The 27,885-nt window shown below is 45.0% G+C and overlaps 1 long non-coding RNA gene across 1 annotated transcript in view; it reads right to left on the reverse strand.

Annotated features, from left to right (window-relative positions):
• LOC131830262 (uncharacterized) overlaps window positions 1–26,950 on the reverse strand; it is a 96,537-nt gene extending 69,587 nt beyond the window's left edge. The window contains exons 1-2 of the long non-coding RNA XR_009353087.1: window positions 26,714–26,950; window positions 12,359–12,452 (exon numbers count right to left, since the gene is read on the reverse strand). This is a non-coding gene — a long non-coding RNA (uncharacterized LOC131830262). The remainder of the gene's footprint in view (window positions 1–12,358; window positions 12,453–26,713) is intronic.
• Between the last annotated feature and the right edge of the window lie 935 nt (window positions 26,951–27,885).

Here is a 27,885-nt window from a genome sequence, read left to right on the forward strand (position 1 = left end):
GCCCAAGGCAGATGCTTAACCGACTGAGCCACCCAGGTGCCCCTATGGCTATTTGTTTAAATATACATTTTATAGATTGGAACACATAATGTTTGCAAAAAGCATTATTATTTTTATGATTAGAAATGCTAAAACTATTTGCATGAGAGTTTTTTTTTTTTTTTAAAGCTTGCCCAAATAATGGAACAGGGGCCAGTAGCACACACATTCCTGGAAAAAGATACTATTTAATGGGAAACATCCAGAAAGAGGAGGTGGTCTCCCTCCTCTTCTCAGGTAGGCAAGAGGTATCTTTGCCATAACCAATTCACAGAAAATACCAGCCTCCGTAACCGAAAACACCAGACTTTGGGGACAGCAGGAGAGCTGTCAAAACAAGGTTTTGAACCAGAAGAAAAAGGTGCCCAAGGAGCCCAGCCAAGTTAAGCAAACCCATAAGCCTCTGTGCAAATAACACTCCGCTCCCAGCCACTAAGTAGTCACCACACGGACCACAAAGGCCCAGGTAATTGAAATTAGAACTGCTCTTTATCCATGGCACTCAATTTTTAATATATAAAATCCAGCTCTAAATCCCATTTATGGAAATCGGTTACAACTAAATGACAAATCTCGCTGTGGCCCATGGAGCTTTCCTGCTCTCTGGTCTCTGTCCAGGAAGCAAGGAAATTATTTTTATTTCAAATTCATTAAATTTTCTGTCACTGGCAGTAACATTTATTCCCCATCAGGAGTCCTGGGGGTTATCAGTGTTTCTGCCTCGTCTCTTCCCATTTCAATTTTTTATCGAAATAAAACCTTTTTATCTCTAAAAATATGCATATCATATTCATAACTAATCCCTTTTATAAAAAATAGCTCTTCTGACTCACCTCATTAACAGTGTAAAATTCACTCATCAAATGCATATCATTAGCCAGTGAACTGCTATTCTTTTTAAAAATATATATATATATTCCAAGGGTTTAATTCAAAGGTGGTTTTTTACTTCCCCAAAGGTACTGCTTTGCTTGGTAACATGCCAGAGAAGTTGCTAGAAAGGAGAATTCTCAAAGAGCAATGCCATCAATCTTAAAGGCTGAGAGGCATGCAACAGTGTTGGTTTTAGAACTCTTGCCTTTCATTTGATGGACTTTTGCTGCATTCGTGGTGTGTGTGGCTACAGAGACAGGCGGCCCCATCTGCACATGGCACCTGCCCTAGAAATGGGAGGAGTCAGCTCCCCCTCTTCCCGTGCACAGCACTGAGAGCAGTTTCTGTCAGATGGACCAAGGGGAACTAAGCTGAGCTCTGAAGGGCCTTGATCCCCCTCTCACCAGCTCTTGCCTCAAGGGTCATTAATTCTGAAACACCTCTAGGAAGGCAGATCAGAGTTGGAAGTCCCAGCTCCCAGTCCAGGCTGGAACATGAGCCCATGCATGTGATCTTGTTCTTTGACTGTCCATCTCCCCATCTGTAAAATGAGGAGATTGGATCCAGACGCAAGCTGGGGTTTTTCTACTTGCAAATCATGGGAAATCCAAAGCTATGCCTAAGATTTCTGCACATTTCCAGAGCGGTAGGAACTGGGGGGGGGGGGCGGTATTTCACGTTCTTTGGGTCACCTCTGCCTTGGAACTTCTGCACAGGTCAACTCGGATGGGAGTTTCTAAAAGCAGTTCTGCCAATCGGGCAAGACTGAGAACCACCACAGGAGAGAATCCTTGGGGCGCCTCCCAGTTCTGGCAGCAGGAAGTGGACTTACTCTTGATTTTGGGGAGAAGAAAGTGTCACCGTGACCCAGAATAAAGACAATCCTCTTAAGAGAAGATGAGAGAACAAAAAAAGACCTTCCAGGCGGCATCAAATACAGAAACAAAGGCAGTCAGTATCCCTGTCACAGTATCCCTGTCACAGAGCAGAGGCTATGGGAATTGGTTTTCCCCAAGGGACTGCAGGGGCAGTCCCCTGGGGGCACCATGACCAACCCTGGGGGGCGGCCATGACCAAACCCTAATTCAGATCCTGCTGCTCGTGATCAGAGCTTCTCCCAGGCTCGGCTCTTCTGCCCACTGCCTGTATCCCCTTGTATCCCACACAAGTCCTGCCCTCCAGAGACAGACCCCCCAGTATGAAAACCTTGAAAAACAACCCTGGGATCTGACTTGTCACAAGGTCTGGAAAAGAGGAGCAACACATGGGGATCCTGGGTTCCTCTGAAGATAACATCCTCTCTTCTCTTGCAAAACTCTGCAGAGGTTGGAAGGAAATTGGCCCCAAAATCACCCCACTAGGAAAATGCCCCACAAGAAAATAGCATTCTTTTAAAGATTCTTTCTTTCTTTCTTTCTTTGACAGATAGAGATCACAAGTAGGCAGAGAGGCAGGCAGAGAGAGAGGGGGAAGCAGGCTCCCTGCTGAGCAGAGAGCCCGATGCGGGGCTCCATCCCAGGACCCTGGGATCATGACCTGAGCCGAAGGCAGAGGCTTTAACCCACTGAGCCACCCAGGTGCCCCCAAAATAGCATTCTTAAAATAGGATACTTTGAGGAGGGTTTATTTACAAAGGTGCTACTTGCAGAGGTGTGGCTAACACAACAAAAAGAATAGTGTCATAGTAGCTGAACTATTCCAACCCCTAACCTGAAGGGGTTATATATTATATAATATATGATATATATAGTAGTGATTATATATAATTAAACATAATATTTATATAATTTATCATGACTTATAACCTTATAATTACATCATAATATATAATACTATATTATATATATTCTTATATTTTCCATTATAACAGGGATAGGGATACATATACCTATAGATACAGATATAGTCTTGCTCAAATCACACTCCTCTATTGAGCAGTAATGTTAAAACCATGGTGTTGCCTGGTATTACCTTCATTACCAATATGTAAGGCAATAAATATCATAATTTAGTCACTTCAGGTTCAATAATGTGTGAACCAACCGCACCTGGAAACTCAAACCTCAAATATGAATATTTTGGACATAAGAACCAATAGCACATATTCTATGTTAATTCTTACTGACTGATCAGTTTACTGGCTTCCCATCTATTAGCCAACATCAATATAAGATAGCACAAAAACATGGAGACTTACTTGAAAACTGTAAGCCACATGACTTATCAATATTCACATCCTTTGATCAAGGTGAGTCAAGAGCCACGGTCACTAGCTGCCCATATATTGTTAGAGTACGTTTGAGAGTTGGCCTGGATCACCTGCATGTAAAGCCATCTGTGTATCTCCCTTTCTCCTAAAGATGAATTTTCATGATAATACTATTGAATCCATGACTTTAACAGACACAAACTGAAATACCTCATTCTTCCATGCCTTTCTCTATTTACATTTAAATTACCTAGAAAAGTGCTAGAAATCCCATTTCCAGACCTAACCCTCTGCTGGCCTTCAGAGCTGAATATTTAACTCCCTTCTAGAACTTTCCACCTGGCGATCTCAGGTATATCCAATTCACAATGTCTGAAACCAAATTCTCTGTCCCTATCTCTCTCCCTTCTGCTCACTCCCAGTCGGCTCCTGTATTCCCTGTCTCAAAAAAGACGACAGCATGGCAACCAAACTACCCCACACGCACACACCTGAATGGCAGCTACATCACTCAATTCCACAGATTTGGCATGTCTCAAGCCCTGCCCTCCTCTCCTCTCCCACTCCAACTCTGGGTCCCACAAACTCGCCTGGAAATTGTCTGTAACAATAACCATAGCCCCCACTGTATTCAGCTCTTTGTAAGTATTTTATCTGTTCTCTCTCATTTCACAGCTGCAACAATCTTAAAGGAAATACACGATTTTTCCACTTTACAGATGAGAAACCTGAGACATGGTAAGTTGAGGTCCCATCCCTGGCAAATGGCAGAGGCAGAATTTGAACTTGGTTGGCCTGACTCTGGAGTCTACGCACTTGACCACTGGCACTGTGTCCCACCTTTAAACCCAGAGAAAAGGATCAGCAGTCCTCATACCAATCCCCTCAGGAGGGCTCTGAGATTAGAGACAGACAGCGATGGTGAAGTCAAGATTTTCAGTTTGCACTCTCAATACTATTGCATAAATTTTTGCAGTAAACATGTATTTGTTTGTGACTTGTATAATTTTAAAATATTAAAATTTTGGAACATGTATTTTATTCCATTGCACTAAAAAAAAATGTTGAGGGGCGCCTGGGTGGCTCAGTGGGTTAAGCCGCTGCCTTCGGCTCAGGTCATGATCTCAGGGTCCTGGGATCGAGCCCCGCATCAGGCTCTCTGCTCAGCATGGAGCCTGCTTCCTCCTCTCTCTCTGCTGCCTCTCTGCCTGCTTGTGATCTCTGTCTGTCAAATAAATTAAAAAATATATATATCTGAAAAAAAAAAGTTGATTATTCCCCCTCTGTGCACAGCTTCACTCTGTCATTATACTATCCCAAGACGTGTCCCCCTGCATGTCCCTGGACATACACACACTTGTCTCCTCGCGAGCAGGAGCACGTCTTGCTCACCTAGACACAGCCAGATATACCTCCAGCGCCAAGCATCGAGGCATCATCCCTAAACACCTGTGCAGTGTAGGTGAGGTCCTGTCAAAAAGTGGTAGGTTTATCCTGACAATAGCTCATGAAGCCAAAAGTATCTTCCAGAGGCATGCATGATTAAGCCTGTTTTGTAGGCATCGCTGATAATCATACCCCCTCTTTTATGTTCAAAAGTAACCCCATGTGAACCCCATATGCCCACCTGTCCTGGGCACAGATTCTGGTTCCCTGGTCCACAACCCACGTGATGTTCCTTGGGACCCTGCCTAGGCCCAGACTCCAGGCTCAACAGTACACCCTGGTCTTTGAACAAGCCAAAATTCCAAGTCCCTAATCGGTTTGCAAGTGTCAGCCTCTGCAGGAGTCCCAGAGCTCCGGGCTGGTGGAGGCAGCCTTCGGAAACTGGCATCGGCAGAAAGGGTTCCCATTAATGCTTGCAAAGACCAGCCTGAGCTTTTGCCCCCAATCATAGGCATTTATTTCACTGTCTCTCTCCCCGGATGGTGGGCATGGAGATTCAACTAGAAGAGATTTCTCATTCATCCTCTTCTCCAGCACCTGTGGGTTTTGGTCATTCTAGGTCAAAGGCAGGGCCAAGTCTTCTTTAACCCACGTGCAAAGAGGGCGTGATGACAGGTAGCCGGGCTTCCAGCTGTCTCATACCTTCTTAACTTTGGAAACTGCAAGAATTTTTCACATCGATTCAATCATAAACATTCATTAAGTCATTACCAGGAGGCTGGCATGATACTGTCAAACTTGATTTACTTACTCATCTCCAATCTCATGCCATAAATGATTTGAAACAGACTTACAACACAATATAATACCAAATCTAGTTTTGGGTAAACTTTTTTAAGATAAAGTAAAACAGAAACACAGGCTAGAACCAGAGCAAATGTAAACGAGAACAGAAGACCCGGACCAGAGTAGGCAAGCCTTAAAGCACAGGTGTGTGCAGCTGTGAGCCCGCAGAGAACCGAATTCCAAGTGCAGATTCGGCAACAAGCTCTAGCAGAGAAAACAAGGAAGAGTGGCGCACTCTCATCAGGGCGATAGATTCCCATGTAGCCTGCAAAATCACCCTGTTGAGCACAATTGGTTTGCATATCCAGAAACACATGTCTACGTGCATCTGTGTATATACATACAGATACAGAGCCTGCTTGAATTTAAAAGCACAAGGTTATCGCAAAAATAGAAGCAATGTGTCCCCTCCCTTCAGGACAATGATTTCCAACCCTGACTATGCATCAGACTCTCCTGGGAGCTTTGAACAAATGCCAGGGCCCAGGCTTTACCCCCCGACACTGATTCACGCAGGCCTGCATGGGGCCCGGCATGGGTAATTTTTAAGAGTTTGCCAGGGAAATGTAGGCTGGTCAAGAGAACCACTGATTTAGGATGTTCCCTAAAGCACCCTAAATTAGAATTTTTAAAGAAACTAAAGGGAAATTTAAGATCAATCCCATCACCTTCTCTAGTTTCCAAAAACCTAGTGACCTCTCTAGCCTGAAACATCGAAAACATTCTAGAAGCAGCTGCTATTCCGTTGGCTTGGCAGTTTCCTCATGAACACCCTTCCCCCGCCCCTTGCCCTGACTAAACTCTGGCTTGTCCCATGGATCTCAGTCAACGCTTCACCTCTTGTGCAAAGTCTTTTTTCTGAACCTCTGGGTTTGGTCAAGGGTCCATGCTCTGTGCACCCCTAGAACCCCTTCTCCTTTCATTCTGCTCTCCACACCAGGCTGCAATGGATTTACCATGTCTCCCATGTGACTCTAAGTTCCCGAAGACAAGGACTTGGCCTGCCTTGCTCACCACCGTCGCCCAGCGCCCTCTTGGGAGCAGCACACGCTGCAGAAGTTCACTCAGCAAATGTTGGATCCATTCATTGGGACTCCTAAACTCCCCTTCCGCATACAAGAAACTGATCACAATATTGCTTATGAAATACAACACCTACTAGAAATCTCAAAACAGACACAGCTCTGCCAAGGAGAGCGTAGAGAAAGATAATGTTAAAGTCAGTGCTTTCTTGAGAGAGGGAAGCCAACCATAGGGGACCCTTAATGATAGAGAAAAAGCTGAGGTGGATGGAGAGGAGGCAGGTGGGGGAGGGCTAGATGGAGGATGGGTCTTAAGGGGGGCACTTGTTAGGATGAGCACTGGGTGTTCTATGTAAGTGATGGATCACTAAATTCTACTCCTGAAACCAATATTGCACTGCATGTTAACTAACTAGAATTTAAATAAAAATTTGGAAGAAAAAAATAAAAAAATAAAATAAAATGACACACAGCTATAGAGAAAAAAAAATAAAGTCAGTGCTTTTTTGAAAGCAATTACTAGATATTTCACCCAGACCGACAAATCTAAGTATCTTTAAAAAGTAGGACTATTGCAGGGCACCTGGGTGGCTCAGTCGGTCAAGGTCAAGCATCTTCCTTTGGCTCAGGTCATGATCCCAGGGTCCTGGGACCCAGTCCCAGCTGAGCAGGGAGCAGGGAGCCTACTTCTCCCTCTCCTTCTCTCCTTCCCCCCAGCCCTACCCCAGCCACTTGCACTTGCTCTCTTTCTCAAATAAATAAATAAAATCTTTTAAAAAAATTTTTTTTAAAAAGTGGGACCTTTGAAAGAATGAAAAGACAAACCAGAGACTGGGGAAAGAGCCATGCCAAAGCAACACCTGATAAAGGACTGGCATCCAAAATATACAGAGAACCCTTAAAATTCAAAAATAAGAAAAAGAAAATAAACAGTTAAAAAATGAGCAAAAGATATGGACATCTCTCCAAAAAAGATATACAGATGGCAAATAAAGATGAAAAAATGCTCCACATCCTGTGTCATCAGGGAGTTGCAAATTAAAACCATAATAAGATACAGCGACATGCTAATTAGAATGACCGAAATCCAACACACTGGCCACACCAGATGCCGGCAAGAATGCGGAGTAACAGGAGCTCTCGTTCATTGTGGCTGGGAATGCAAAATGATACAGACAGTTTGGAAAACAGGTTGGCAGTTTTTACAAAGCTATACGTACTCTCACCATATAATCCAGCTGTCTTGCTCGTTGGTATTTACCCAAACGAGCTGAAACTTAGGTGCACACAAAAACCCGCACTCAAATGTTTATAGCAGCCTGATTCATAACAAAGATGTCCTTCAATAGGTAAATGAACAAACTGTGATAAACCCATACAATAGAATATTATTTGGTGATAAAAAAGAAAGAAGATGTCAAGCCACAAAAACACATGAAGGAACCTTAAAAGGTATATTGTTAAGTCAAAGAAACCAGGTTGAAAAGGCTGCATACCACATGATTCCAACTATGTGACATCCTGGAAAACACAAAACTACAGACAGTAAGAAGATCAGTGGTGGCCAGGGGTTTGAGAGGAGGAAGGAGCAATGAACAGGGGAGCACGAGGCATTTTTAAGGCAGCGAGACTGTTCTGTATGATCCTGGAATATCCATTTTGATAGATATCATTTGACATTTGTCAAAACCCCTAGAACTACAAGACAGAGTGAGCCCTAACATCAACTATATACTTAAGTTAATAATATAGCGATATTGGTAATATATTGATCTACGTACCAGACTAACACAAGTTGTTACTCGTGAGGAAGACTGGGGCAGAGTTGAGGAAGGCAAGATGGAAACTCTGTCCTTTCAGCTCCATTTTTCTATAAATCTAAAACTTCTCCAAAAAATTAATTAATGTTTTAAAAGAAGCAGGATATAGCAGTTTTGCTTTTGAAGGCCTTCACCCATAGAGCTAGACTCTTCCTAGCACACCACGAACACACCTGGACTGGATCACGTTGTGGGATCCACTGGAAGACTAGGTAGAAAGGCCTCCTATCAGTGTATCTTTCTCTTACTTCAATAACTAAGACTTTCTGGTGGGGATCTCTCTGAGCAGGTGGGATTGAACACCACGGGTTACCCAGATGGAGAATGGGATGGAGAATGCTCATTGATGGGGGGAGGGGGGCGGGTAGAAGCACCAGGAAGACTGAGGTCAGATACTTGGAAGACCCGTAGTCACAGCAGCAACAAATTCGGGCCCTTTATTCCTTAACATTTGTTGGTTTTTCTAAACCACAAAAGCCTTCTTATGATTACTTGCAATATAACTATTCCTTTTCCTGTTACCCAGAGAAAAAACTTTCTGGGTCCCTCAAAATAGCAGCACCATGTTCAGGAATGTGGGTTCTAGACACAAACTGGAGTCTGAAATTTGAGTCTAGGAACTCTGCCATTTCCTAGCCACGTGACCATGTAGAATTTAGTTAAGTACCTCATCTATAGGATGGAACCAGGATGATACCTTCACAGAGGGGGGAATGAGATAATGCATGCAAAGAACTGAGCACAGCAATAGCTCAGAAGCAATAGCATAGTTAGTGGTAGCTATTATATTTATTATCTCAAACCCTATACTTATTCCACGATGCTATGAGGTCTCTCTGCAGCTGACAGATGGTAATCATTAATGCTGGGAAACGAAGATATTATGCTCTCTGCTGCTGTCACTTCTATCCCATAGCAAACGAACCCGATACCATGTTAACCCTTCAGCCAACAATTCGAAGGCACTTCAAACTGTCCTTCTCAAATTCTACACTTCCAAACCTCCACCTGGCAGAGCTACATAATTTCTTCCACTTATACCTCGCAGTAGCCTCCTCAATCTTTTTGAACAAAATCAATGAATTTATATAATGTGGAAAGTGCATTAATTAAAAAAATTACAGTAACCCCATCAAATGTTATGAGAAGGGTTTATACCCTGGGCAAAATTACAGAGCCAGATAAGTTTATTCTCAACTGTTTCCCCTTCAGGGACCACGCCAACTTGATCCAATCTTGAAGCCCCAATGAGGTGGGAGTTGATAAATGTTTAAGATGCTGGGCTTCCTGGTGATATCTTTTCAACAATAGGGCATTTCAAATACCAAAAGAGCCCTTGGCTTTTGAAGAATGAATCTACACTCTCTAACTGTTGCTTGGGAAAAATATGGGACAGGAAAACCTTTCTGGTACCTGTTACATCCTACCAACATGATTGTCTGTTTAAGGTCAATCCAGAAAATTTCACTAAAATGCCTTAAAAGTCAGACCAATATGGCTATGTTCATAGATATTTCATCCCAGAAACGTAACATTGAAATTCTTCCCAGGATGTCATCTAATTAGTTCTCAGCTTTTAACCAAGATTTCTCCTAAGCACTCTGGCCACGTGGCTGGTGGGCTGATTCTGGAAGGTCTGTGGATAGTTGATTAAGCCAACAGGTGTTCCAGATTTATCTGGGGACCACAAAAGCAATTAGCATAGCAGGGGAAGTGTACTTAACTTCATTATTGCTGGTGCTCAGCCAAAAAAAGATTCTCCACAAGAAATATTAATGAAAAGTAGTTCCAGATTGGGGAAATGCAAATAACATTTTAGCTGTTGATTTTTTGTCACCAACCCAGCAAAGCTGAGCTGGATGGCAAATTCTTCTCTGCCAATCACTTTGAAGTAACTCAGTTGCCAAGCTAACCACTTGGGACTTGGAACCATGTTTTATTGTCCTCCACTCTACCCATTAATAATAGCAGGAGGACAATAATTCAAAATAATTACAGAAGTGAAAGGTAGTAATTAGCAGAACAAATTAGCTATTAAATGATTCAGAAATTTCAAAGTGAGAAGATGACCTTTTCACTTCTTATCTGGCAGTGACAAATGGGGTTCTGATTTGAGAAGAAAAATAAAGCACTCCAACACATTATGGATTGTCTTCACCTTTCAGTGGGAACTGGGCCAAGTTAATTAAAAACATGGTAGAAAGCATGAGTTTCAGGATATTCCTTGGTGGCTTTCTCACTTACCTACCTGGAAGGATCACCTTCCCTCTAACCCATCCTTGGCACTTTCCTCATAGCTATGAGAAGGAAGAGTAGAAATTTCTACTGCATAATATTTTATTTAATCAAATGATGATCTAATAAACCTGTGTTGTGACAACATGTCCCACTCTAATTAAAAATTATTGGCTGAATACCCACATGCTGGGTGTTCATTAATTCTTCTAACAAGTCATTTCACTTCACAATAAACATGGAATTGTACTTCTACTCTCGGATATCTTCCTTCTGAAAACATTGTCAGGTTACTCTTACATTTCACCTGCTGAGCAAAATTACACAGATTCCACTTCGAAGAGTTAACCAGACTACACATCTCTACTGATACGTTAACCTGAAGTCATACTAAAAATGCCTTCAATTGCTCCTTCTCTTGGAGAAGGCATCCTGGGCTCTAGAACTGCATGTTCTTTCTATGTGATAAAGTCTTGTTTGTCACCTTGCTCTTGATGCAATTTCAATCTGTGATATTTCTTTACAAGTCAAGGTATGAAAAGCTTTTTCTGCACTTTATTTTGAAGCCCAAGATCTTGATGTGAGAAAACATAATGCCACAAGATTGGCATGGATAGAAAGGTGATTATTTCTTTAACTCTAAGCAGCAGGTGAACACGGTGATTCACATGATACCCATTTGTCTTCTACCTGAGAGTAGAACTCAGAAGTTCCAAACTTTAGAGGCAAAAAGGACCTTAGACGTAACTGAAGTCAAACCCCTTTCTTACAAAGGAGGAGACAAAGGTTCATAGCAGATGTGGGCTTTGCCCATCATCACACAGCTAACTGGGGCAGAGCCAGCCTGATTCCCAGGTCACCCCCGCCTCTGAGGCCAGGGCTCTTTGTGCCCACATGCTACTTTTCAAAGGTCTCCCCATCACCAGGCTGGAGATACACTGCAAGACCCATTTGCAGATTCTTATTTGTGAATTCACCTACTTGCTAAAATTTATTTGTAACCCCCAAATCATTGCAGCACTCTTACAATTATTCCAGGCATGGACAAAGCAGCAAAAAATTTGAGTCACCTGATATGCACGATCCTAGCTGAGGCCATACCAGCCTCCCTTCTGCCTCCTTGTTGCTCTTCTCCCTGTAGCCTATTTAATGCCATTTTTTTTTTACATTTTTTGCTTTTTGTTGGTGATTTCATTATTGAAAACTTCCTAGTGCTGAAGCACCATCAAGCATTCCTAAGGGCAAGAAGGTGGTGAGGTGCCTTAGAGAGAAAATACACGTGGCAGGTAAAAGCTCCCTTCAGGCATGAGGTAAAGTGAGTAGAGTGTTACTTAGTCAACAGGATATATTACACAGGTGTCTTTAAACAGAAACACATGCATTAAATAAAGTTCTGTATTAACTTGTTGACAATATTCTCGCGACCAGAGGCTCACAGGAACCTAACCTTATATTTCTCTTAGGAACAATAGTTCCATATTTGCTAATTTACAGCAACTTTATAAGCCATAAATAACAAGAACCACCTATGTACCTGAATAGGCCATCAACATGGACAGGCAAACCACAGAACAAAAGTATTCGAACAAGGCAGAGCAGGAAGGAAGATCACATCCAGGTCACGGGCAGGTCCATCTGCGAGATGAGGCAGCATCCTTATGGGAACTCTCCCTTATCAGTGGGTCTTGGCTTATAAGTGCTTTTGAGGAAGAACCAGGTACCTTAAGTGGGTGTTGTGAGTCTATCGTATGCCAGCTCCTGAGCAGGAGACAGGCCAGCATCAGAAACCGTATCAGATCAACAATGATTTCTGAAAGCAAACAAAGGAGCAAGCCTAGAAATTTCAAGAGAGCAGAATCTCAGCTGCAGTGTGAAGTCTCTCTGCCTCCGACTCTCTTTCCCATAAACGTGGCCAAGTTTATACTCACTCAGGGCTTTCTTCTGGCTGAGTCTCCTGTGACCCCTGCTGTGGCACTAGTCTTTGATTCTTGAGGGGAAAGCAGACTGCAGACATCCCTCTCCCTGGAAGTCACAGTAGGAAGCATAAGTTGTTAAAAAAACCACATTGATGTTTAGCATTTAAATTCATGTTTCCAAAAACTGTTGGTACACACACAAAAATAATATTTGGAAGGACATACACCAACTATCAGCAGTGGTTTTATAGTTAGGATAGAACTACAAGGGGTTTTCACTTTCTACATGATTTATTTCTGTAATGGTTAGGTTCTTTATGAAAAGTCTTTATTACCTTTTGCTATGAACTGAATTATGTCCCCCTTAAAAATATTCATATGTTGAAGCCCTAACCTCTAGTGTGACTATGTTTGGAGATAGGGCCTGTGAGGAGGGAACAAAGGTCAACTGAGGTCATAAGGGTGGGGCCCTGATCCAATGGGGATGGTGTCCTTATAAGAAGAGAAAGAGATACCAGAGCTCACGCTTTCTGCCTTGCCCTCTGCAAGCCAGGGAAGAGTGCTCTCACCAGGAACCAAATGAGCTGGCACCTTGATCTTGGAATTCCCAGACTCCAAAATTGTGAGAAAAATGAATTTCTTTTGTTTAGACCACCCAGTCTATGGTATTTTGTTATGACAGCCTGAGCTAATACATTTTTGTAAATGGGAAAAAAATACATTCGCTAAATAAATACACCTCACCCCCATTTTCAGGGCTCAGACAGATACATTCAACACCAACGAATCTGCAGGTCTTGTTTTATATTTTGCAAAAATGTGATCCCAATAAATATTTTAAAAATATCATTAAACCTTGAAACATAGCATCAGTACAGAAATTAACAGCCTCTTGGCTGGGTCATTTTTGTTTCTGTCTGACACTGCTCCCCTGGGGCAGATTTTACGAAACTTGAGTTCAAACATGTAATCTAGTCAATTCCAAACCACTCACATAGTTTTCTGTGCATTCTGTCACTTTTTAAAACTGCTACAGGCTGAAAGGCACCTCTGCCATTGCCCATTCCAGTGGCCACTCTGGACATCTCTGCATTGGTCATCAGCTGTCCTCCTCTTTCATCCAACACAGGTGGCATCTAAATGAAGCCCAGGGGCTTTGGAGCCAGGCAGCAAATACATGCTGTTCAAAAGAAATCAAAACATCCCACCCATTGGGATTACTACTATCAACAACCAGAAAATAGCAAGTGTTGGCGAGGATATGGAGAAATTGGAAGGCCCTGTGTGCTGTTGGTGGGAATGCAAACTGGTGCAGCCCCTGTGGAAAACAGTATGGAGATTCCTCAAAAATTTAAAAATAAAACTACCCAATGATTCAGCAATCTCACTTCTGGGTATATAGCCAAAGAACCAAAATCCACATCTTTAAAAAAAAAAAAAAAGATACTTGCATGCCCATATGCACAGAAGCTTTATTCACAAGAGCCAAGAAGTTGTATCTCTCAACAGATAAATGGACAAACCATGAATGTGGCGTGTACATCCAAAGGAATATTATCCAGCCTTAGAGGAAGGAGGATTCTGACACTCACTACAACATGGGGGAACCTTGGTGACAGGGTAGGATGGAGGTAGTCACGTTGGATGTTCTCAGCCCCGGCTGCAGCTGGAATCACCAGGGGAGCGCCCACAATGCCCGGTGCCCGGGTCCTGCCTATAAACATTTTGGGATCACTGGCCCGGCAGCAGCCTTGGCATCGCGATGTTGGATGTCTTCTTGGGTGTTCTAAGGAGCATCCAAAGGCGAGAGCCACACCTGTAGGGACCAGATTAAGAACCTACATCATTACCACTAATCTCCTGACTCCCTACCATTACAAAACAAGGCTCTGAGAGATTGTCATGCTTTCCAAGCCCACACAGAGAGTAAGTAGCCAACATGGACCAAACTCAGTCTGCAGTCCCCAAAGACTGCCACCTCCATAATATTCCCCAGAGCTATCCAAATGCATGAGTTTTTCTTATAACTGATTTGCCAACTTGCCAAGTGTTTTCATCTGGCTCCCTCTTCCCACTGCCAGCTTCGAATCCTCTCCCTGCTCTAGCACTGGCTGCCACACAGAGGGTGTCCTTCCACTCAGTCCTGCTTCCCACACACTCCCACCCCTCTGGTCATGTCCGCCACAGCCCAAAATGACCCAGTCATTTCTTCCTTGGTTTGTTTTGGTTTTTTCCCCTATTCAAAGGGTAACCTCCAGGAGGGCAGGAATGCCTCTATTTTGCTCCTTAATGAATCCCAACACTTGGTAACTCCCTGCTGAATAAATGACCCACTCAATTAACATAAAATAGTTGTCCTTACGAAGGTGTGAAGCCCTGTGTGTGACTCAAAGCCTGTGGACATGGGGCATCCCCCCTTTTGTGGGTCCTGTCCATCAACCCAGAGACGTCAGTCACCATCAGTACCTGAGGGACTGCGGTCCCCAACCCTGGACACTTCTGCTCCAGAAATGGCTGCCTCAGTGTGACATCGAACATCCCAAATTTGCCTCGTTCCCCAGCCAGAGCACGGGGCTGACTTCTCCAGACTGCAGACTAAAATCAGCTCTATGGGCTTTTCTAAACAACCAGTCTCAGCTTTCAACCTCCCATGTACTTCGGCCCACTACTGAAGCAAGAGACTCATTCTCTGAGAGCTAGAAAACAAGAATCTACTGGGAAAGGATCACAAATACAAGCCAAAAGTTTTGCTGTTTCTATTTTTCTATTTTCTGTTTCTGCTTATTTATGTTTTATATTTATAAACATAAATAATATTTTCTATTTATAAGTTTAAACATATCTGTATATAAATAAATAATAAAATTATAAATAAAACATTTTTATCTACACTTTGTACTTCTCTGCTTCTGTTGTCTTAATACCTGCCATTCTTTCGTATCTCCCTTATGTTCATTTCTACAAAACCCCATTTCTGCCCTTTTGCTGAGAAGCATCTGTTGTCAAAGCCAGGGCACGGCTGAAATACAGTCAAGTAAACTCTGAATTTACAGAGGGCTTAACCCCAGAGCCTACAGTTACAAGCTTACAAAAATAAAGCCCTTCCTATTTCTGAGTGCAGAGAAGCAGACTGGGCAAATAGAAATTTGTAAACAAAAGAATTTATAAACAAAAGAAATTGCATATGGAACGGTCTGATTTCAAATCATAGACTTTAGGGCTTAGACAAGTTTCCAGACTTTCATTTTCTTGTGAAATATTTTCATTTTCAAATCACGTTAACCACTGTCCGGGGCGTTCGGCTCTGTGATTATAACTAAGAATTACATCCGCAGACCAGAAACGTGACACAGACATTGCTTTGTCTCGCTCAGATGCCGGCGGCAGGTGCTCCAAAGCCAACTCTTCATAGTTTCCGAATCCATGCAACACAGCTCTCCGTGCAACTACCACCAGCTGGTCAGAAACCACATTCTAAGATTCAATGCACTTGTCTTAAGGAACAAACTCTGACAGTCCCAGGAGACATATCCTGAACTCCTGAAATGCCCACACTCCCTTGTTTTTGCTACCACTCAGACATAATGTGTTTGTTGGTACAAAGGAGGGAACACCTGCCCACAGAGTTGTTGCCAAGAATAAATGGAATCACGTGTTAAACACCTAATGATGCAATTGGCCAGGATGTCTCAGCTTCTAAACTGTGCTTCTGCAAGCAGCCCTTTCAACCCAACTAATTCAACCTCAATTGCTTCAGTAGAATTAGGAACGGCTCCGTATCAGGGAAGCTTCAGGAAACACTCGAATGGCTAAATGGTAGGTGTTCTAGCTGCACGTACCACGTGCAAAGAATACTTCAGATCCACCACTGGTCTTGGCCAAAGAATCAAGGTAGTTCTTGTGTCCCCGGAAGCTCATTGAAAGGATTGCAGACCTCCGCAAGAACACTCTGGAGGACCCCAGGTCATCACGAGAATACAGAGGACACAAGAGAGAAACAAAAGGCAGAGATGAAAACCTAGAGGTCAAGACAGAATCTCATCACAAAAAGCAAAGCCCATGTCCAGCCCCACTTTGGCCCAGACGAACACGTTTGATCTAGTCCTCACATCGGTCAGGTTCTCCTGGAGCCTGTTCTCCAGACAGAGGTGTGGCTCATGCCCCACCCCATCGCTCATTGGCCCACCTGAGCTCACCTGCAGCTGCGAGAGACAGTTTCCAGCATGAGGATGGCTCACTGCCAGAAGCACCTCGCCCCCACGAGAGGGGCCTCCACTGTAAGCAGGTGCAACCCCGAAAAGTGAGGGACCATCAACCAAAGGGAAGGAGAGTCTGAAAACAAATGACCGAGCCTCCGTGTCCTCTGCCAGCATAGTCTTCAGAGGTGCTGCAGAAGGTCCCCAAAGGATTGAGCCGCTGATGCCCACAAAGTGACCGGTTCACTAACATGCGCTATAGGTTCCTCTCTGTTCCCTGTCCCTTTGCTGCCCACTTCCGCACGTGCGCTTCCTGATATTAACTCCCCAGTAAGCCACCTGCACTCAGATACGTGTCTCAGGATCTGCTTCGGGAGGGACCCAAGTTAAGGCAGGTTGTTATTTCCACTGTACAGGTAAATCAGGGAAGACAGCAAACAACGGTGAGTTGTTTTCTTTGCATTTCCCACAAAGACACAAGGAGAACCTGGCTGCTTGGGGAGCATCTCTCCTGCAACTCAGAGCTCTGAAGGAAACCGCAGGGCAGCACAGCGGGATAGGGAACCCCTGGTCCTTTATCCAGGTGCAGGCAGGACACAGGTGCTGTGGAGATGCCCGGGTGGGCACGCCCCGACACCCAAGGAGCCTTTATTCCCATGGACTTCATCTCTGCACACTACTAACATGTCCCACTGGATAACAGACACTGCCGCCTGCAAAGAAGCAGCCAGACTATGAAGGGTCCCTCTTCTGAGCAGATGGCCATGGCCTCACCATCAACAGTCTCACCACAATGCACCCACCCCTTCGCTCTGAGTAGCGGGCTCTGAGTGCCAACACTCGAGACCTCCTCACACAGGAGTTATTCATCCTCTGAAGCCCATCCAAGTTAACTGGGTAAGAAAACCATGTTCTGAAATTCTTAGGAATCCTAGCTTAGTCCGAAGTAGAAATTTCCTCCTCAGCTCAGGACAGAAACTAGTGTCCCTGGGCAGTGTCTATGCCATAAATATGTTCATTTTGTGCAGGGTAGAGGCTTAGAAGTGGAGTTTTCCCATGAATGTAGGAATTTCCAGTTTCTCTTGAAAAACCTAAAGATCTGACCACCCTGGGCCCACACTCCCAGCTGGAAAGCCTTAGCCAGAACCAGACCATGGTCTCGTCCCCTAAACACATCACGTGCTTCTGGTTTGCCTCAGTCCCTACCCCTCCCTACTGCCTCGCACAGACCACATCTCTGATTGTGGTTACTTGCCTGGTTTCAGGAGATGTTTCAGTTTAAGTTAAGTTTTGGTGCGTATCTCCTATAAGTACACACATCATTTCATTCATGCCATTCAGAAATGGATAAAATGATATTTTAAAAATTATATCTACATCAAACATTCACTTGACCCACCTTGGAACTTTGAAAACTCCATTATCTTTAAGTTATGCTTAGTCCCATGATCTCTACAATTCTAAGGGCCCCCGACCTCACACACTGTTGCTGCTACACACTATTTTGTGGCTCTCTTCTACTTTTTTAAAAAATATTTTATTTACTTATTTGACAGACAGAAATCACAAGTAGGCAGAGAGGGGGGGGGAGGGAGTGGGGGGGGAGCAGGCTCCCCAATGAACAGAGAGCCTGATGCAGGGCTAGATCTCAGGACCCTGGGATCATGACCCCAGCTGAAGGCAGAGGCTTTAACCCACTGAGCCACGCAGGTGCCCCTCTCTTCTACTTTTCAGTAAACACTGGGCTTCTCTGTCTGGAAGAGACCAGGGTCTTGTTCTAGATCGTGTCAATAAAGGATGCGTAGCTCAGCAACACCTACGACCTGGAGAGATGGATAAGAGAACCATAGAAGGACACGGCATGGAATGCTATCCCGAAGACAGGAGCCTCGAACTAGATGCCCATTCGGCACCAAAAAGAGATTACAAATGAGCAGCATCGAAGAAAAAAAGTTAAGAAATCGCCTCAGGATTCAACATTTAGGGAAATCAAAACACATACAAAATAATTTTAAATATTTCCAAGGATACATATAATACCACTATTACCTTTTCTTTCCCCAGGCGATTCCTATTTGAACTTAAATGACTACTTTAGCCATGCCCTAAATAATAACATGCCTGAGGGACGCCTGGGTGGTTCAGTGGGTTAAAGCCTCTGCCTTCAGCTCAGGTCATGATCCCAGGGTCCTGGGATCGAGCCCCATATCGGGCTCTCTGCTCAGCAGGGAGCCTGTTTCCTCCTGCCTCTCTGCCTACTTGTGATCTCTGTCTGTCAAATAAATAAATAAAATCTTAAAAATAATAATAATAGCATGCCTGAAAAGCGTTTTCTTGGTGCGCCAGTTTAATTTTCTTGTTAAACATGGAAACAAACATAAAACCACTAAAACTTTCCCATGTCACTTATACAATCTCAAAATGTCCTGCCTCATATACTCGTTAGGGTAATGCCAAGTATTGTACTAAGGCAAAGCAGGGGATGTTTACTGCTTGTTCGTGTGACGGTCCTGGGCAGGGGAAGTGGACGGCGGGACCATCTTCCTCCACAAAGCCCAGCTGTGCCTTCTGCAGGACCTAGCTGCTGAGGTCACCCAGGGTGGGAAGGGGGTCACGTCCAGTCCGGCCAGCCTGCCAAGGAGAAGGATGAGGGACAGCATGCTAGGGTTGTCATGCCCAGGCCTGAAGGGGACCCCCGTCATGGCCACTCAAATTCCTTGGGTAGAATTCAGCTGTGTGGTCTCCCAGGAGAGGCTGGACGATGTGGGTTAGCTACAGTCCGGGAGGAGAAGAGGAGAAACCCGTTTGCACAGAGAAGTCGATCCTTCACTAGTGTCTGGACATTTTGCAGAGTGGGAGAGCAGCTTTTTTGTTGTTGTTTTTTACAGAGAGAGAGAGAGAAAGCGCACAAGCATGGGGAGCAGCAGGCAGAGGGAGAGGGAGAAGTAGACTCCCTGCTGAGCAGGGAGCCAGATGCAGATGCCGGGCTCAATCCCAGGACCCTGGGATCACGGCCTGAGCGGAAGGCAGACGCTTCACCGGCTGAGCCACCCCGAGAGCAGTTTTTCATCTTGGTAACCACTTGCAGGTGCCTCACTGCAGCTAAATACAGATACAACAGTCCAGGAGGTAAGTGCTCCCTCAGGACACCTGCATCCCGGTCCACAGCAGAGAAGAGGTGTGCTGTCTTTTGCTGTTACAAAAGCCAATTTAGTGAGAAACAGGAAGGAATGGCTAATATCCAGACGGCTCCAAGTAAGACCAGATTCTGTCTCCTGGGGAAGCCTAGTCTTTCTTAAGCCAAAGCAAAATTAAGAAACATCGTTTCAGCTGCTCTCCAAAAACACCCAGGGGATGGTACCAGTGATTCTCTTCTGGGTATCAGGGAAAAGAGATCAGGAAAAACTTCCGGAAGGATAGAAAAACACTCCCATTTGGCAACGGAGAAGAGCAGAGACACGCGAATAGAAATAGAAACAGGGACGGATAGAATAGACAAGGCAACTTCAAACAGCAACGAATTCCATTTTGCACAATTAAAACGCAGAGTAGAAGAGGAGAGAGGGAAAAGCAATTTTCTGGTAAATCGCTAAGTCTGGGGAGAGATGAAGTATTACACAATAACATTTCAAATGGTGTCCTGGGAGGAGGCTAGTAAAAATGATTTATGAAATGGAAATGGAGCCGAGAAAAAAAGGAAAATGAACGTCCCAGAGCAGACTCTGTCTGCCGTGTTTTGAAGAGTCAATAATTATTTACTGTTCAGCAACAACACAAGGACAGATAGCCGATGGTAAGGGCCTTAGGAGCATATCGGTGTTTATGATAGGAATACATGTCAAATCCTTTCCTCACACAGACGTGAGACAGGAATAAGTGTATCCCTTCCAAATGGTTAGTGTATGTCCTCTGCACCAGGGGCACTGGAGATTATATCCATTTTCTACTCCTGCTGTCACAAATTACCACCATTGCAGGGACTCAGAACAACACAGCTTTATTATCTTAAGGATATCAGAAGTCCCGCACAGGTCTCCCATGGCTAAGCTCAGATTGTTGGCAGGGAGCGCTCCGGTGTGGAGGCTCTCGGCAGAACCCATTGCCTTGCTTCTCCAGTTTGTAGAAGCTTCCCACATGCCCCGGCTCATGGCCCCACCCACCATCTACAAAGCCAACAACAGGAAGCAGACCCCACCTCTCTGATTCTGTCTTCTGCCTCTCTCGTCTCCTTCTGAGGATCCATGTGATTACAGATAATCCAGGACAACCCTCCAATTTTAAGGTCAGCGGAGTAGCAAACTAATTCCACCTGCAGCATGAATTCCCTTTGTCATGTATTATGGACTGAATGTCCTCTCCCATACCCACCCCTGTAAAATTCACATGTTGACGTCCTAACTCCCCATGTGATGGTATTTGCAGGTGGGAACTTTGGGGGCTGATTGGGTCCTAAGAGTGGATTCCTGGTAAATGGGACGAGTGCCCTTATACAACGAGGCCAGAGAATTCTCTTGCCCCTTTGACCATATGAGGATCAGTAGTCTGCAACCAGAAGCACATCCTTAGTGCGACCTGACAACCTCAGTACCCTGAGCTCGGGCTTCTGGCCTCCAGAACTGTGAGAGGTCCGTGTCATTGTTCAGGTCACCCAGCCTATGATGTTTTCGCAATTCAAACTCACTAAGACACCATGTAACCTAACATAATCGCGTATACTAAGGCCTAGGACATGGACATCTCTGGGGGGAGCTGTTCTCGTGCCGACCACAGGGACTGTGTTGAAGGAGCTATAAAACTTGTTCTTATGACTTTCGATCAAATCAAGCAAACAGAACCCACTCCACAATAATACTAGGCCACTAACTGTCACTGAGGACCAGGCTCTGTTCTGAGCAGTATCTGTCTTAACTAAGGGCTTGGCAGACTATAGCCAGCCACCTGTTTTGTAAATAAAGTTTTATTGGATACAGCCATGCCTACTCATTTATGTGCTGTCTCTGACTGCTTTCTCAATGCAACAGCCGCGCTGAGGATTGAGTATTTGTGACAGAAACCACATGATCCACAAAACTAAAATATCCACTATCTTTACAAAAAAAAAAAAAAAGTGTGCCAAAGCTAGGTATTAGCTCATGACATTACCTTGTGACCTCAGCGCTCTTATTATGATCCCCAATTTGCAGATCTGAAACCTGAAGCACAGAGAGGGAAATAAACTCATCTCACACCACACAGCTCATAGGCAACAGAGGTGGAATTTGAGTGCATCTTAATGATGCCTCTCCAACACACCCAGGAACTCAAGTCCCATGGGTGTGTGTTGGTGCAGAGGCCATGAAGGAAGCAGGATACCCAGAACGCGGAGGCCATGAAGAGTTCTTTCATCAGGCTACATCGATGCGCTAGGCACTCTTCTAGACACTCTGGGAACACCGTCTCCCAAGAATCCTACATTGATGTTATTATCCCCATTTTTAGAGAGGTGGACACTGAGGCTTCTGGGCCCACAGCTGGTCATAGCAGAGACAGAGTTCAGGCCCAGGTCGGCCTGCGTCCGGAGTGACTGCTCCCCCTGCACGAGGCAAGAGAGACCATGCTTCCGGTGCAGGACATCAAGGCAGAGTGGCAGAACTCTGCTTGAGCAGAACTTTGAAGACTGGATGGGATTTTGAGCTGCAGGGCTAGGGCTGGAGAAGGGGGTGTTTCAGGGAAAAGAACAGCAGGCAAGAAACGTTGGAGGTGGAAAACTCACTCAGTGTGTTCAGTGACTGGTGAGGAGGCCAGTTGGGCTGGTTAGAGCTGAGGACTTAAATAAGGGAGCAGTGGGAGGTCAGAGTGAATCGATGAGAGAGCCCAATTAGGCAGGATCTTGAATGCCAAGCTGGGGAGTGTGATTTTTACCCTGAGAAGAGAAAAGATATTCGCGTGGTAGTTTATTTGTCAAAGTCTGAGAAAAGAAACTTAAGGTGACATACGAGGGCACTCTGTTACATCCAAGGATGCCCAAATGAAAAGAAAAAAGCAAAGAAAACAATGGTCAGGCAGAAGGCTTTGAGTCAGAGGCTGGCTGAACCGGGTGATGCCATGGAGGGAAATGAGGAGACGGAGAAAAAGCTGGTTGTGGACAGTAGATGACAGATAGTTATTCTGGGTCTGTTTGTACTGTGTGCAGGGTCCTAGCATGACCTCCGGATGGGAGCACCCAGGGGAGGGCTGGAAACACAGAAATAGAGCTCGAGGCACATCCCTGCTTTAGAAAGAGGGCAGCCAGTGGAGTGATGCTTGAAACCACGGAACCGGATGCCATTTATGGCTCAGCACTCATTCTCTATGATCTCCACAAAGGCACTTAGCTTCTGTGGCTTCTCACCAGCATCGTCTTTGGTTTCAGGAGTGCAGACCACTGACTAGCATGTCAGAGAAAGACCAAGCCCTCTACCCCAAGTCCCCAGTAATCCACACAGACTTGCGAGGGTCCCGTCAAGAGCTCTGCCTCCCGGGCTTCTTTCTCTAGATCCTACCCTCCCCTTGCCTAGTCCTTCCCCAGAAGCAGAGTTCAGTCCTTGCCGTTGGTTGATGCCATTCCAGCCAGAACCAGACATGCGCCACATCGTGCTGGCCAGCCTTCCTCTTACTTTGTATCTATTATAAAGTGATCACACTATTCAGATAAGATGATTAGCTAATGATCCTATGGATGGATTGTGAATTTTCTTTTAAGCTACTGACAGGGGTGTCTGGGTGGCTCAATCAGTTAAGTAGCTGACTCTTGATTTTGGCTCGGATCATGATCTCAGAGTCCTGGGATCGAGCCCCCATCAAGGGCCTCGCTCAGCCGGGAGTCTGCTTGAGATTCCCTCGCCCTCTGCCCCTCCCCCACTCCCTCCCTCCCTTCCTCTAGCTCTCCCTCCCTTTAAAATAAACAAATAAATCTTCTCTGTAAAAAAATGCCCGGATCTTTCCATCTTAAAAAAAAAGTTATTAGAAATGTGTTAACATATTTCACTTGTATCGATGTGCGCTTAAATACGTCATCTCATCCTCCCCCGTGTTGCAAGGGTAGATGTGGGGCCATTCCCATTCCACAGATGAAAATAAACTGAGGCCGAGAGTCTCTATATGGCTCTCCAGGGTCCCCTCGTGTTCTGTTCTTTCCCCTGTGCCAGAATTTCCAAATCAGCTCCAGAAGGCAGTGAGGTACACTGAGCTTCGGAGCACCAGTGAGTACTCAGGTGCTAGGTGCGAGGGCTGATGATAACAGGTGCTTCTGACCATGAACTGGTCTTCTAATAAAATTTTTTAAAGACCAAGACCATAAAATTCTAAAGAGAAGATTTCAGTCTGACATTGATCAACTTGAGAGCTGTTCCCTGCTGCCACGAATTTAACAAGAATAAAAGTTTTATATCAAATGTAAGATTTTGTATTTGTATTCCCTTGAGTTCTTTTTAAAAACGTCCTTCATTTATGCCAGTAATAAGAACATATGTTCTAAGTAATTCCCATGTGGACAACTGATCAGAAACAGCTAACCAGCATAATAGCACGACAGTGGTTTCAAAACACATTGGCTGGGAAAAAGACTTCAAGGGGGGGGAAAGAATTTTCAAAGGAAATCCTGTTCTATTCAAGCAATCAGAAAGATTTATGAATCCAAGACTTCTGCATTGAACAGATGACGATGCCTTCAAAGTGAACTAGCTTGTGTCTATCTCACTTAAGGCAAAATGAAGTAAAAGGAGATACAGAGTGAAACTCAAGTGAAATGTTTCAATGACCAAAGTGTGGATGAGAAAACACAAATTTACCCATTCATGGTCCCAGTGATCAGCTGGCATCCTCCCTTGAACCAGGACAACAAATGGGTTGTTGAGTTCAGCTTTCTGACAGTCGGGTTGCCTAAAAATTAAGGAAGCCCCATGGGAGCTAGAAAATTCCTTCTCACTTGCTCTCAGGATACTTCAAACCTTAGAGGCCCAGCCAGTAACCTGGGAGATGCTGGCATCCCAAAACCTCTCTGACTTGAAGGAAAAAGAGGTCTCAAAATGATTTTGACCTATGACCCATTTGTTAGGGAATCTCTGGCCCTCTAGGAGTCTAGGACAATGATTTCAGAAAGAGATGAAGTCATTTATCCAATAACATATACCGAAAAACTACTGCTTTCCAGGAAACTCTCTTATTATTGCATCCAGAAAATGTTTATGGGAGGTTCACTCCATGCCAGGCATCGTGCTTGACCCTGACCACAATGTGCTGCTCATGGGTATAAAAGGTGGATATGTGAATAGGATAAAGTTTTGATATTGGTAAGTATTATAAATAAATAAACCAGGGTGATCTGATAGGGCAGCCGGTGATTGAGGGGCTCCTTTGGATTAAAAGCAGGCCTCCCCAAGGTGGTTCTTGTGGGGCTAAGAAGGGAACATCCGGAAGGCAGAAGCCAAAAGAAGAAAGAGCAAGTCCAAGGCTCTAAGATGGGACCGAGATGGGAGGGTCTGTAAGAAACGCAGAATGGCCAGAATGCAAGCAAAATAACACGAGGTCTGAGCAGGCGAACAGCGGGGTCAGGAGGGGTACAGGCTATGAGAAGGAGCTGAGACTATTCTAAGTTGGGTGCGCAGCTAGGAGAAGTTTCCAAACAGAGGATCCCACCAACTCCTTCACCTGAGACTTCATGCAAGACTGTGCGGAGGTGCCTTGAACTTAAACATAAGTAAGAGGAGCAGATCAAGTCACAGGGAGGAGGTGAGGTCATCTCAAGCCTGAGCAGAAGGGAGAAGGGAGGCCCCAGGGAAGGGCGCGGAGAGACAGGAGAGTCACTGTTTCCTTAGGTAGAAAGAGTGAGTCCACAGCCCTGTGTTCGGTCAGCAATCAGACAAGGCTCTGCTCAGAGGCAGAAACATAGAACAAAGATGGAAAAACTGACCCAGCTTCTAACCCTGGGTCCAGAGGTGGGGAGAGCTTTGAAAGGAGGAACCACCTCTCTCTAGCCACCCACTGCAGATGCCATTTTGCCCCCCTCCAATCACAAGCTGATGGGGACAGACTATGACCCAAATGCCTTGAATCCTGACCCCTTAGCTCTGAAACTCCAGAGTCCCTTCAGCATGTTTGAGGTCCTGTTAATGGGGGTCATAACAGGGGAAGAAATCACTGCAGAAGGAAGTTCAACACACCACTGTTCCTTGGCCACCAAAAACATTTGCCCCAAAATGGTGGCTAGAGTAACTGGGCTGACAAGCCATTTGCCCTTTATTTGCTGCCGTAAAGGAACGTGCATCGTCACGCTGGACAAGGACAGTCCTGAGAGCGATACTGTGACTAGTCACAGACGCAGAGCTGCTTGCCCCTTGGACCCCTTGGAGACCCGCAGCAGCAGAAGGAAGGCAGGCTATACAGCTGGGCAGGCTTGGGCTTTTACGTGGAGCTGGATGGCTCTTTGACCTTGGGCGAGTTACTCCAGCTGGCTGAGCTTTGCTTTCCTCTTCGGTAAAATGGGGTTAGTAACCTCTGCTCTCAGAGTTGCCATGTGGCTTGGAGGGCCCGTGGAGAAAGCACAGTGCCCAGGACAGCATAGCTGCTTGAAGTTGCTTCCTATCTAGCAGGCGGCATCACTGGCAGTTCTTTCCCTCTTTCTGCAGACACTGTGAGCCGGATGAACGTGGAGAGACATGCTGGCAAGGCTACCCAAAACAGGGTTGAAGAATAATAAACTCTGCATGCCCAGCAGGATGCCCAGTGCAGAGGGAGCTCCGCAAACGGTGTTGGTGTGTTTGTCGTTGCTGCTGGTGCTAGCGGGCTGACACGGAAGCAAGATTTCAGAGCACAGCGAGCTCTTTCTTACCCTGAAAACACCCTAAGTTTGATCAGGAAGCCTACACATGAGATCTAAGCAGAACTTTCTTCATGGGAACACACCATTCCCAATTATGCTGCATCCACTTCCCATTTCCCTCACTTCCAAGAATTCTTCCCATCCCCTGATTAGGGAGCTGGAGGCAGGATTATGCAATTAGATCTTGACATCCCCAGATAAGAAGGTAGAGAAACACCAGAGCAGACACAGGAAGCCACAGAGACTTTCCCATCACAAAACCCTTCTGCATTTGTTCCTTTAGTACAACTCAGCGCGAGATGCCACTGGTACCAGACGGAAGATTTAACTTACTTTGCGCTCCCAGGCACTGAGGTGAATTGAGCTAGAGAAACACCTCCTGCCGGCACCTGTGCTTTCCGATGTGGGTCTTGTCCAGGTAAGAGCCATCAGGCCCTCTCAGGGATGTCCGTATTCCTTGTCAGTGTGGAATCAAATCACAGAGGAGCAGTTTCTGCAGCACAAAAGTGCCAAGTTAATAACAAACAATGGAGGGAAGAAATTGCTGGCAGATTACAACCGTGAGCCGCATACTCATCCCGCTACAAAATGAACGCTGGAAAACATAAATTTTAAAATCTGAGTGAAATGTGTGTCTTGCACTATGAAATACAAAGGAATTCCTCACAATTAGATCAAATGAATGACAGGATCTGATTTCTTTGCAAAATAAGGGAAGTGCTCATTTTATCATATTCAGGTTATGTCTTTAAAAATATATTCATTTACTTCATATTCTGTGAAGTCATTCTAGCTAGAATGGGCTGCAGTAGCAACATAGTAGAGATAAGGTTACAAATGCAGTCTGGAGTCAGGGCTAGGATTTCACATGCTTATCCATCCAGGGGATTTTTAAGGTACCCCAGCCTATTCTAGGACCCAATACGTATACATGTCTCTGAAATCTAGTTGTTGGAAAAGAGTATCAGGTAAGGAAATAGGTGAACTATAATCGGGGATTTCTGTTGAGTCTTTTGGAAAACTGAGTTCAGGCTCTACTAAGGGGAATGATGATTCTACCCCATAGCAGCCCTCAGATCATTTGGGGGTTTGAGAATTCCCCTGTGGAAGCCAGCTACAGGGATAAGCCTGTATCTTTGTCTGTTTAGCACCCCTGCCTCCTCTTTTTGGTACTAAAGCTCCCCACCCCCGCTTCTGTGTGGAACCCACCGTGATACAGCCCCTCCCAACCCACCTTACCACAAGGATGTCATGAACTCAAGTTGTGGCAGTCAGCAACTTGCTGCTGGTGCCTATGGGAATACTGTATCTTTTGGGATGCCTAAGCCAACAGGATTGGAGTCTCAGGCTGTGGATAGCCATCTCACCCACCATGTGGATGAACTAATCTAAGAGGTGGGAGAATTATTCCTCCTGTTTAAGCCTCTGGATCCAACCAGACCTGAAGCTGAATTCACTCCTAGACTTGCAAGTTACAAGAGCTAATGTATGTCTTCTATGCTTAA

Source organism: Mustela lutreola, chromosome 4 (assembly GCF_030435805.1).
Source record: "Mustela lutreola isolate mMusLut2 chromosome 4, mMusLut2.pri, whole genome shotgun sequence".
Lineage (NCBI taxonomy): Eukaryota > Metazoa > Chordata > Mammalia > Carnivora > Mustelidae > Mustela > Mustela lutreola.